Source organism: Ochotona curzoniae, unplaced genomic scaffold (genome assembly GCF_017591425.1).
Source record: "Ochotona curzoniae isolate NIBS_2020 unplaced genomic scaffold, NIBS_Ocur_1.0 patch359, whole genome shotgun sequence".
Lineage (NCBI taxonomy): Eukaryota > Metazoa > Chordata > Mammalia > Lagomorpha > Ochotonidae > Ochotona > Ochotona curzoniae.
Genome location: NW_024466927.1, coordinates 558,766 through 572,279, shown reverse-complemented (window position 1 = coordinate 572,279; position 13,514 = coordinate 558,766). Strand labels below are relative to the sequence as shown.

The 13,514-nt window shown below is 37.7% G+C and overlaps 1 protein-coding gene across 4 annotated transcripts in view; it reads left to right on the top strand.

The window, feature by feature from the left end:
• LOC121167276 (lipoma-preferred partner) overlaps nt 1-13,514 on the top strand; it is a 688,035-nt gene that overhangs the window by 314,761 nt on the left and 359,760 nt on the right. The window lies entirely within an intron of this gene.

Sequence of the window (13,514 nt, the reverse complement as noted above, 5' to 3'; positions counted from 1 at the left end):
CCGGTTGATTACAATGTATTTCAGAGTTGGAGTCAGAAGGAATGCTACTTTTCAGATCTTAGATCACTGCTCTTATCAATGAGATGCCTGTCAGGAAGGAAAGCAACTATTGTTGAATTACTGTTATCTTCTTAGATATAATGGCCTGAGAGCGTGGGGAGTGATTTTTCTAGCAAGGCATATTTGGCTGTTTATGATGTCATTTATGGGCCACACAGAATTTTCAAATTAAGAAGTAACATTTCAGATTTATTGAGCTTTCTGTCTTACCTGTAGTTGCCTTGAGAGAACTAAACCAAATGATTTCTTTGGCCCAGAGAGATAGGGAATAAATAGAGAATGTTTCCTTAAGAGAAACATTGGAAGAATTTGTAACTAAAATGAAATTTTGTCTGTTATTAGCTTCAAAATAACAAGAGTAGGAAGCTACTGAGAAAATAGAGGTAGCACAGGTTAGTTATAACTTGATAGCTATGGTGTGTGTGGATATTTATTTTTTTATTCAATCCATTTTGCTATGTTTTAAAAATCCCACAGTATTTGTACAGTGTTCCGCTGAAGTTGCTTGAAAGATGTGATAAAATGTGCATGAATTTCAAATTTTTTATACCAAAATAAACATACCTTTCAAATTATGTCCTTTCATGGACTTTTAAAAGTATACATAAAAGGTGTATAAAAGAAAAATAAGATATCCATTGGTCTTTTGTGTTCTAAATTTCGTACTGGAGAATATTAAGAAATGATTCAATGATTAAATCAGAGATATTCTGTGTTCTGATGCATTATTCAAAACTCTAGCAATTCTGTCACTAAGAGGACTTATGATTCTGCACTATGCAATTTACAAATTACCGGAACTAGTGAAAGTTAAAATATATCAATCCACAATTTGTTAGAAGGGGTTAGTTGCGCTGGGAACACCAAGTTGGACTGAGAGGGTGACAGAGACGTGAAGAGGAAGGAATGAGCCATACAGATTTCACAGGCAGTTTATTTTTCTGTAGTCGATATGAAGAAATGGAAGAAACTTTTTGTTTTATTGATAACTTGAGATATGTTAGTTCCCGTTGTAATTTACATGTTCCAATTCTGTTTGGTGTCTAGATCCTTTAAAAGTATTGAAGCATTAGAAAGCAAATTTTCTGCAAAACAGAGGACGGGGAAGGGAAGATGGGGAGGGAGGGAAGATGGAGAGGGAAGGAAATCCATGAACTGTGTCATGAAAAATAAAATTTGAAAAAGAAATTGAAAATGGCTTTAAAATAATAATGAAGAAATGAATGAGGAAGCCTCTGCTAATAGGACAGTCATCCAAACAAAAACACAGTGACTTTGATTTGGCTTTAACATCTTTTGTAAATCTTTACTGGTTTTCATTGACTTTAATAAATTCTAGTTTTCATTGTCAGAATCTTTTACCTCACTGGTTATATTTGTTCCTATATATGCTTATTTTATTTTATTGGTTACTGAAATGGGATTATATTCTCATTTCTTTTCTGATAGTTGCTTTTAGTATATGAGCTGCGGTACTGATTTTTTCTTAAAGACTTATTTATTTTTATTGGAGAGGCAGATACACAGAAAAAAAAGGAGTTATAGAGAGAAAGATCTTCCATCTGCCAATTTACTCCCCAAGAGGTCGCAATGGGGTGAGCTGACCCAATCCGAAGCCAGGAGCCACGAGCTTCCTCCAGGTCTCCCAAGTGGACGCAGTGTCCCAAGACTTTAGGCCGTCCTCGACTGCTTTCCCAGGTCAGAAGCAGAGAGCTGGATGCAAAGTGGATCTGCCAAAATTAGAATTGGCATCCAGATGGGATTCCAATGTATGTGAGGCTAGGATTTTAACCTCTAGTATATTGCGCCGCACCCAGTACTGATTTTTAATAGCTTTTTATCTGACTACTTTACTGTATTTGCTAATTGATTCTGATAGTTCTTTGATGCAATCTTTAGGATTTTGTCCGCACATGAACATGTAGTCTGCAGAGATAATTTGACTGGCCAATCTCCAGATTCAGTGTCTTCCACCTTTTTCTCCTCCTGCCTAATTATCCTGGGAAGAGCTTTCTGTATGATGTTGACTACAAGTGTGGTGAAAGTGGACATCCTTGACTTGCCCATGTGGCTTTCATATTTGCGAAAAGCCTTTTTCTGTACGGGCCTTCTTCCTGTAAATGCACTCAAGCCACGGCTTTGTTTTTGAAGGGGAAGGAAATAAACAGAAAGCTTGTTGCCATGCTGGCTTATGTTCTCTGTAAAACAGAAGGGAAAGGATAAAAAATAAAATGCCAGTTGCCAAATGGAAAAGGACAAATCTGGTAGGGTGAGCAAGTTATTTGGAGACTCTTCATATGGAAGACAGTTGGCAAGCTCACAAGAAAATGGACATGTCCTTGCCTTGTGTAATGGGAACTTAGATGTGAAAATGGCTTGGCCCTGCTCTGGCCATATTTGTGCTACCTTGGGATATGAGTTATGATGTAGCTTAAAGTAATATGATTCTCAGAGAAAATGTTGTACTCTCTCCTCTCAGCTTTGGTAAAACCTAATGTTGCCAAGTCCAAATTATAGCTGGTAAATGTGTGTTTTTATGTAGATATCTGTTTATATTTCCAGCCAAATTTTTTAGATTAGAGCCAAAAGAAAGTCGACCAAGTGTGACTATGAGAGTTCTAAGATTTTTAAAGCTGAAAGGAGCCTTGGAGATTGTTTACACCAGCCTTGATGCCAGGCGTGTGGTAACAGCACCTTCAAGTAATTGCTAAATGAATGAATGAATCCCTCCCCCACAAGCACCTATTTTTTTTTAATTGAAATTCGTAAACTGTGATTCAAAGGTGTATGAATCCTTTGTTTTCTTTCTTCTTTTTTAAAGATTTATTTATTTTTTAATGGAAAGTCAGATGTTCAGAGAGGAAAGAGAGAGGAAGGTCTTCTGTTTGCTAATCCGCTCTCCAAGTGGCCACAATGACCAGAGTTGAGTGGATCCAAAGCCAGGAGCCAGGAGCTTGCTGGGTCTGCTGTGTTGGTACACGGTCCCAAGGCTTTGGGCTGTCCTCAACTGCTTTCCACGGCCACAAGCAGGGAACTGGATGGTAAGAGTGGATGCCAGGTTTAGAACCCATGCCCATATGGGATCCTGGCACATGCAAGTCGAGGACTTTAGCTACTAGGCTATGCCACTGGGCCCAACTCTAATAGATCTCTTCCAAGTCTGAGAAATTTCTGCTTCTGTCTGGACCTTCTCCATTTTCCCTACTGCCCCACCACTTTTCCATGATGGCCTGCACACTTGGCTTTACTTCCGTTCTCTTTCTGGCTATAAGGATTGGTGATTTTGTGGGGTGGATTATTTTCTTTAATTTGGAAGGCCAAGAGGGTGCTCTGACTTGGCTTCATTCTGAATTTTTGACATGTGCTGTGATTTTTTTTTTCAAAAGTCATGGAAGTATTTAGTGTCAAGAATTTTTATTTGAGAATTCTCATTTTTTATGGGAAAATGATTATGTTCATGAGGCGTGGGTAATGAAGGACTGTTTCCTTTGTACAAATCAAATTGACTTCAGTGTCTGTGAGGATTGGAGTGACCTATGGCATATTCTTTACACATTTATTTATTGTCTCTTCATTGACTATAACTTCAGTGTCATCTCTAAGTAGACACATTTGCGAAGAATTCTAGCCTGAGACCTGGCAACATCAATCCACTGCTCCAAGTCTCCCTCTGTTGACTGTTGCTTAGCTTTGGTGTTATTTGATATCACATTTGCAAATAATCCCATTTTCTTCCATCCTATGTAACATTTTTTAAGGGGAATTATAAAGAAACTTTCCACAGAACTTTACATTTTCATAGGAATTAAAAATCATACGTTCAAGTCCCCTCTTTTTGCATTTTTTTTTCAATTTAACATGATGTTTATGGGTCACTATTGTACATAAGGTAATACTGAAGAATAAGCTGGTGGATCAGATACCATATTTAGAACTGAAATTGGGATTGTCATTATACACAGTTATAAAATGAAAGTATCTTATGATAATGCATGCTGTAGTTATCCTTGTCAGGCCAGAAATATAACCTCAGCCCTGTGGTATTGGAGCAGGAGGGTCATATATGAACCTTGTTTGGAGTTGTACAAGAAGGGTTCTAGGAAGCATTTCATTTGATCTGAGCTTTTAATGTCTGAATGATATCTGAATTTTCAATTGGGGTGGCTGGGGTTTTCAGTACTAAAGTATTAATGATTAAAATAGTGGAGGAAGCTGTCACCTGTAACACTGGGAGCTCCAGTGGGCCTCCTTCTTGTCTTAGCTGCTCCCCTTCTGATCCAGCTCCTTGCTGACGGTCTGGGAAAAGCAACAGGATATCTTTCCACATGGGAGACCTGGATGAAGGCTCTGGCCTGACCTAGACCTGGACATTGCCACCACTTAGGGAGTAAACTAGTGGATGGAGTGGAAAATTAGTATTCTCTCTCTCTCTCTCTCTCCCTTCCTCCCACCCGCTGTCTCCCTTTTCTTCTCTAGCCCTGACTTATAAGTAAATAACTACTAAAAAAATTAAAATAGGAAAGAAAACATTAGTTTGAACAGCATTATATTTTAAGATGTTCTAAAATCTTCACCAACTCATTGCACGTGATTCTTATGTGAAATTCAAGATAATTGTAATACCTTCTGATCAGTTGTTGAATGCCACATTGTGATATTAGCATGTCACAAAGAAAATAATACATACTAGCACTAATAATAACTTGGAAATCTGCATGTTGACATTTCTGTAGTGTCTGGTAGATTTCTTTGACATCTGAGTCACATGTGAGCATATGTACCCAATGTTTTGCTTAGCCTTTGTCTGATTGCTTTGCTTGACTTTTCACCCTGTCTTCCAGTTGATGATTCCTAACTCTGCCTGTTTCATTGTGGTCCAGGCTTGTGGCTTGCATTTTGATGCCAACTATCCCGTGGTTGGATACTTTTGGTTTTTATCTCTCTTTTTGTGTTCATTTAGGCAAGATGGTCATGATTGCCTGGGATATTCTGATCCCTCCAAGTCAGAAAAGAGACGCCTTTTGTCTACGACTGATTACTCCAAATGTTAAGCATTTCATTTTTAAAGATGTATTAGCTTGTTTGAAAGGCAAAGCATCAGAGAGATGAACCAAAGTGATAAAGAAGAAAGATTGAGGTTATCTACCAACTGGTTCCTCCCCAAAATGCTTATAACAGCCAGGTTTGGGCAAGGTTAAAGCCAGGGGCCAGGAACACCATCCAAATCTTCCACGTGGATGATGGAGGTCCCAATATTTGAGCCTTCTAGCTCTGCCTTCCCAAATGCATTAGCATAGCAGGAAGTTGGATCCCAATTGGAGTAACTGGCAGTTGAACCAGCACTCTGCTATAGAATGCTGATGATTCAGGCAGTGCTTGAATCTGTGCCACAAGTCAGGTTTTTTTGCTTATTTTTGGACTCTAATCTAATGATCTATGGTTTTCTCCAAATCTTTTCTCATGCATCATTTTCTAGATGCACAATCAAATGAATGGTTAGGTCAAAAATGAGATAGAGACATATTGTCTACCTCAAGGAGCTGATGAGTAAATCTACTGTAAGAGGTGACTTTTCTAAGAGTGAGAGCAGCTCTGTGCTTAGAACTACTGAAAAGAGGAGAAAACTCTGACATAATTTTCTTTAAAATAAGCCTTGAAACACTGCAGAATAAGCTTTGTGTTACGTTTATGAGAGCTCTTCTGTACTCATGTATGCTGTATGATCACTTCGCATCATTTTTCCCACTTGTGTGTTTTATATGTTACACTGAACAATGAGAATGTGAGAAAATGACATTTTAGCAGAATTTTCACTGGTGTCTGTGTCCTGTGAATTCTTTTTAATACTGTGGAAATCACAGTGATGGAATGGCTACATGCTACTTGCAGAAACAAAGAACTCAATCCCTGTGCCACATTCATTAATGAACTTTGTAAAATAGTCACATGAACTGACCATGGATGCTATTAGGAAATCTTACATAGGCAGTCATTCCTTCTGCTGCCTGTTAGTGGTGTAAGGAAAGAGGAGGCTGAGTGTGAAAGAAAATATAGGATACTGAGGTTGAGAGTGTAGGGAGTGGGCAGTATTGTCTGAGTAAAAACAAAGTGATCAAGAGAGCTTTAACCCATTCCAAAGTGGTTGTTCTTTCTGAATAATAAGGGTACAAGCAAATCTTAATGCACAAAAACATACCAAAAACATAGTTGAGATGTTTATTTCCTCCAGACTCGCAGCCTCTGTACTTCTGAATCAGGAAGCCCTAGTTGATATACAGGTTATTTTGGCTTTCGCAGAAAATGTTGGTGCAGCAGTTGCTTTCTTTTTGATCATCTCCTAATTTTATGGTCCATGTGTGTAGCTCAGCCAAATTCTTAAATGTGTGGCTGGCTCTGGTCACTGTGACTTTCTAGAAGCAAATGTCAAAGTTTTCCTGCTTGTCTTTTATGCTGAATCATCACTTGAGTATTCAGATGGAAAGAGAGGGGATATTTTTGGTGCATGGACTTGTCTTACAGTAATAGATCAAGGGACCACAAGGCAGTACTTCAATGTTTCATTCAGCATGTTGAACCTTTCTTGAAATGTGAATTTGTTATCCTGAGCTGTAAAAACTTTTACAAGATACAAAATATTGGGGGATTGCAAGTAGAGCAACTACATTGGCACGCACACTAATCATCTTTATCCGGCCAGTTGCCTTGATAGGGTTGAGGATGTACTACTGCTGCCTACAATTAAAGATGGATTAATTTCTGGATTAAAAGCAGCAGTCTTATAAGAAAATTGCCTGAAGCCTGTGTGTTAGCTTTTCAGTTTGTGAGCGGCAATTTATGACACTTTTTATTACAAAATGTTTCCTTCTGATCCAGTCAAAATTCTTATCCCATTTCTCTCTCCCATCAATAATCTGTCTGTTTGCTTCAAAGCTTAAATTTGGAAGCAGGCATGTCATACATCAGTTAAGCTTCCTTTTATGACAACACTGTCCTTCTTCAGAGTACCTGAGTTCAGTTCCCAGAGCTGGGTACTGACTGCAGGTTCCTGTGAATGCAGCCCCTGGGAGGCAGTGGTTGAGGTTCAAACGGTTGAATTTCTTTCATATGGCTGGGGAATCCAAATTGAGTTCCTGGATATGACTTCAGTCAAACTTGTACATAAAAAAAAAAAAACATACATTGGATTGAGGTGGGCATGGATGTCTGTCTCTGACTATGACAAGAAAAAAAAGATGATGTTTTAAAAAATTAATACATGTAAATCAATATAAATTAAATGTTTTCAATTATGTTATTTCATCAGAGGAAAATTATGACCTACATGTATATGCCTACCTCCATTTAACAAATGAAGCTTAAACATTCTTATTATTCCTACTTCATCCTATGCTATTAAAACAATTATACATGTGTTACATTTTAATTTGATAAATGCTAAAAATTCTTTATTACACTAAATTTCATAACCAGAATGGTATGTAAACTAGAGTTTTTTTAAAAAAGATTTTTTAAGTCACATATACAGAAAGGAGGAGAAACAGAGGAAGATCTTCCATCTGATGATTCACTCCCCAAGTGGCCGCAACTGCTGATGCTGAGCCAATCCAAAGCCAGGAGTCAGGAGTTTCTTCCAGGTCTCCCATGCAGGTGCAGGGTCCCAAGGCCTTTGGCCATCCTGCACTGCTTTCCAGACTACAAGCAGGGAACTGGGTGGGAAGCAGGGCCACTGGAATTAGAACCTGCGACCATATGGGATCCTGGCGCTTTCAAGGCATGGACTTTAAGAACTATGTTATACCATGGAGTCCCGGTATGTAAACAATAGTTTTAAGGACCAGTATTATGGTACATATCAAGTACCAACTAAATTTCTGTCTGTTCCACTTTTTGCTGCAATCCTGTATATGGATGAGCTGCAGAGGACAGGCATAATGGGGCGCTTTGTAGAAGACACAGATGGAGTTCCAGGCTCCTGGCTTGGCCCTGGCTGTTTGCTTGGAGAATGAACCAGCGGAACGAAGATAGCGTTGTTTTTGTGTCTTGTTCTCTTTTTGTCACTCTGCTTTCAAATTAGAAATCCTATACATAATTACAAAACAAAAACTATTTGCTTGACCTATTGCACTATTTTTATTGCTATTCTTTTATTTTTCATCCTAGTTCCTTCCTTTATGCTCTTGTGTTCTTCCACAGAATTTCATCAAGTGATTTTATGAAAAGGCTATCTGGGTTATATGTATCCCATATATGTATACTTTTTATGTTTCACAGTGACTTTTATTGACCATAGTATTCTTCATGCAGTCAAATGTTTATTCATATATGAGCATATTCTATAGAATTTGTAAGACAATAGAATTGATAGTTTATTTTGTTAAAAAAATTTTTTTGAAATCTGTTATGGTATTCTCATCCCACGAATATTTGAAGATCTTTCACATGTGTGGCTGAGAAGTATATATGCTTTTGGCAGTCTGAATTGATGATTTGTTTCAATATTTCTGATAAATAATTTGCATATATTCTTACTCAGTATTCCCTACTTGGTGGGTACTCTCTCCTGCAGCTCTCAAAATTTTCTTAGTCTTCGCCTTTGACAGTTTTTTACTTTGAATTCATATTAAGTAGATTTTGTGGTGCTTCTTGGTTGTTTTTGCTCACGTTTTTCATGAAAACCTTGAAGTGCTTGACTATTATCCTTTCATGTTTTATCTGCCCATTTTTTTTTTCTCTAAGCTTTCTGGGACCCTGCACACTATGTACTTTGGTTTGAATGCTGTTGTCCTAACTGTCTCGTAGGTTTCCTTCAATTCTGTTCAGTTGTCTTCAATTGTTTTTTTTCTCTTAAGCTCAGCATATGTTGGTTTGTTTTCAATCTTGTTTCTGTCTCTTGCTTTCTCAATCTGCCTTTGAATTTTACATTTTGCGTACTATATTATTTGTTTCTAGAATTTTTCCCATTAAATTTTCTCCCTTTTCAAGGTATTTCCATTTTATTCATGTGCTGTTTTTTTTAGCAAACTAAGCTGCAGTTATAAAGTCTTTGTCAAGGAAATCTGTCAGACCTTTTGCAGGGACAGTTTTGTGTGATATTATTTGTTTTATATGAACTATACTTTTCTGTTCCCTTTTATGTATTGTGACTGTGACTTTTTTAGATCTTCATTTGAGTCTGATAATAATATCATTCTGGAAATCAGATTAATCTCCTTTTTCGGGATTTGCCAGCTTTATTTTTTGGGGGAAGAGGGTATTTTTTCTGTTGCTGTGTTTACTAACATAAAGTCCTTAGAAGTTTTGGGGACTGCCTTCTGGACAGTATGCAGTGACTTTCAAATTTTCCCATGATATGCAATTGTTTTGGGATCTCCTACTCTTGATTTTCTGTCTCTCAAAACAAGACAAAAAGTGAAATAAAGGGAGGAAAAACCAGTAGTTTTTCCAGTCCTCTGGAAGTCACTTAAACCGGACAGTAACATATAAGCACAATGGGAGTCTGTTTTCTCTTTATGCTTGTTATAAGAAACAGTAATCAATTATTAGAGTATGGATCTTTCATATTTGGAAGAAAAGTTCCTTTTTGGTCACCCTGTCTCCTGGCAGGAATGCTGCTGAAGAAATATATGCACAGCTAGTTGTCCAGTGACTGCAAGAGGTAGGATAGATAGCAGCTCCTGTACGAAGAGTGAAATTGACCTTAAGAAGCTACCATGCTATCGAGGTTTCAACCTTCAAGTCGAAGGCCTTTAAGGCAGCCCAGAGTTCTAAAATCCATTACAGTGGATTCTGGAAGTGCACTGGCTGTCTAGCTGGACATATATTTCCAGTGCTTCCTGTCCTGCCATCTTCCCAGAATCTTTTCCTTTTCCATTAATTTTCACTGAACAATATTGTCTTGATTTATCTACCCTATCTGCTACTATTCCTTTTTTCTCTTCTGTTAGATTCTCCTCCTTTCTCCTTTCCTTTTCTTTTGGGTGGGGGGGGGGGTTACATCCTTTCTCTTTTTTTACATTTTATTATTATTGCTGTCATTATGATACAGTTCCATATTCCCTTATCCCCTCCCCAATTCCCTCCTCCCCCCACCTAGTTCCTCTATATCATTGCTAACATATAGTTCTTCATACTCAGTCATATGTCCATCATTGCGGGCATGGACAATGGCAGAGAGTCCAGAATCCTATTGTCAAGATATAGTAAACAGTTTCATTATAAGTCCATCTTTGTCTGGAAGTAGAAATGCATACCACACTGCATCTTCACATCTGGATGTTAGTTTCTATTTCACAGCTACTGTATATCCCCTCAAATGAAAAGTCATGATACAAAATCAACAATAGAAAATTAAGAAAAAATTTACAATGTCATGAAGTTAAATGAACACGCTACTAGATATGACAGTCTCTATTACACAACTGCTGTACATTCCCTTAAATGAAAAGTCATGATACAAAATCAATTATAAAAAAATAGGCAAAAAGAGAATGCAGTGACATATTTCAGATTCTAAAAGAAAAGAATTCTCGGCCTAGGATAACGTACCCAGCAAAGCTTTCTTTCGTCTTTGAAAATGAGATAAAATTCTTCCACAGTAAAGAAAAGCTAAAACAATTAGCCTCTTTCAAACCTACCTTACAAATGGTACTTCAAGATTCTCCTCCTTTCTTCCTGCCTCTATATTCAGGTGTCTGCATAGAGTTCTCCCTTTGACTTTCTGTCTTCTCGCAGTAAAAGTCACAACTCTAATATAATCAGCTTTGATCTTTATGTATCTAATACATTGGACTTGTCATGACTTTTGGCATTCTATTTTTCTTTGGCAGCTGTAGTATCATTTATCCATATGATCTTTTCGCAGGAACATTCTCATGTCTACTCAGTTTGTTGTAAATTCTATTTTTCATCTTACATGAAACTTATTATATTCTGTTTAAATACCACTGTAATTTCTGATCCCAAAACTCTAAATTCTGTAGTCAGTGTTAGTATGTTTACATTTTTTAAAGTGCTTATCGCTAAATTTAAGTATTTTTTTATTTAAAATGACTCTAACATTATCTCTAAACTTTTCATTTTCCTGCCTGCCATTTTAGACCATTCCTTCTCTACATCATAGTAGACATGCTGCCTTGATTCTTCCTTTTCCATATTTCTCCTGTATATCCATAACTATTTAGTGTTCAAAGCTTGTTCTGTCACTAGAGCAACTATTTTATTTTATGCCACATTAGTGCTTTTTTTTCTCTTGATTTTTTTTTCCAGAACAATACGAGCTTCCTCACTTGTACAATGCACCTTAGCCCTTCAAATCTCCCATTTCAGTCTTTGCCGTTCTAAGGCTTAAGAACCAATTTTGTGTGCTTCTTGATGCTTGTTAGTTTTCCTTGTGTCTGGTTGCTGGAAGTTTGCTTAACTCTTCATTGATCATCTATCCATCTCTTTTAAAAGTCTTACCTCAAAGTAGGAGAGAGCTGGGGTGAGATAACCCCCAGTGCATGCAAATCTGTATCATGAGGAAAAATAAATTCTCATAATAAAAAAATCCTACCTTAATTTTCACTTTACTCCTCATATGTGATTGACACCTCTGGCTCATTTCATCCTTCTCTGTTCTGCATCTTCACACTATTAAGTGAGTAGTGCCATGTAGAGGCAGGGCCTCATATTGCTAAGAAATCCTATCCTGTTGCTTGTCAGTGCCTTTTCCATCACTGCATGTGCATATTAATCTGAATATTAGTAATAGTTTCTTAGAGTCTTGTTTTGAGGCTTAATTAAGAGGATTAGTGTAGAGTGTGCTTCAGTGCCCACTTTGTTGTGAAGACTATGGTGAGTTACTTAAGGAGAGATCATTGAATGCTGCTTGACTTTCTCTGACCCTTAATGTATGCCTCTTTCTAAAATGATATAATTATTTAATAGATATCAACCTTGAACCTAACTGTATTTTCATAAAGTCAGAGTCACAAAGTAGAGAGAGCTGTAGAAATCACTGAAAATCAACAATTGTGAGTCCTGGCATATGAAGTGGGCCTGATTCTGCTGATCTGTTCTGGAAATGAAGAAACTTGGTGACAGTTTCTAGGACACACAATTAGAGGTTTCAGGACCCCCAAGCCAATCTTGTTTCATTACCTTCTGTTCATCTGTGTTTTAGCTACTTAAGATTAGAGTACAAGTTGTCTGCTTTATCAGCTCTAGTCCTGATTCCATTGTGTAAGTACAGAGTACCGTTTAGTTGGTAGTTGTGAGTTGACTGATTGATTCATTCTTTGACTTGGCAGTAGAACAGCTCTGGGAAATGACTGTGGAGTGTGCGTTACTCATGCCTTATCACCTTTGAGATGCTTTTGACAGTGTTGTAAGCAGGCTCAGGGTTCACCATGTGCAGTTTCTGTGTACTGACTCAGGCTTGTGGGAAAGGAAATGGAAGAGGAAGTCATATACTACTTGAGCAAATCAAACTTTTCTATTTATAGGACTTGCTACTGTTTGGAAAGTATAGTCCCTGTTCATGACAGTCTGGCATGTGTTTCTTGAGTGCCATTTCCAAACGGGGAGAAAATAAATATGGGACTTTGTTATAGTGAAAATAGTTACTCAGTGAAATAAAATCAGTTCTCTCTTTTTCTCTTGATGAGACCTCAAACCCACTAGGCATGAATTCCTCAACCTCAAGTATGCATGTCAAAAGCTGATGTGGAATACAAGACTGGAGTCAGCAAAACCTAGTGTAACGAGATGTGTTTTGGTGTCTTTTATTGAAATGGAGAAGGGAATGGTAATGTTTTAGTGTAAGTACCTTTCAGAATGCCTCCCCCAGGAGAAGTTAACCTCTGGATTAGGGAGTATCTCTTCTTGTCAAAATCTGTCGTGTTTGCCTGAGTATATTACAGATGCTCCACCCCAACTTCAAACAACCTGGTTCATTTTATTTTGTTGCTCATTACAGCATTTGAGAGGTCCTTACCGTATACAGCTAGATCATTTTTAATATGCTTGCATACAATGACCTGATCTATATTCAGTTGGATTGCTATAAATAGTACAAATGATTGATAAGGAATGGCCATGGCACGATGGCTTTGAGTCAACTTCAGGAGTCCATTGAGGAGTCAAGAGCATCCATCAAGGTGGTGGTCTTGACCATGGAGGAAAGAAATTAGTATTCGGAGAGAGGAGGTTGTGAGAAAATTGGAGTCCATTATATTCTACAAGACTGAGGGTAGGGAAACTAGAATAGCATTTTTGCTTTGAGTCCTAATATTTCTCACATCAGTGGATCTTCCGACAATTCAGAACATTGAGGCCAGTATGTGAACAGTATTGGAGGAAATGTTGATGCCATTGAGCAGAATTGCACTTTGTCATCAACAGGGCTCTGCACAGGCCCCAGACGTAAACAGCTCTGCCTACAGAAAATTGTGGCAGTAGGGTAGGAGTACTGCGTT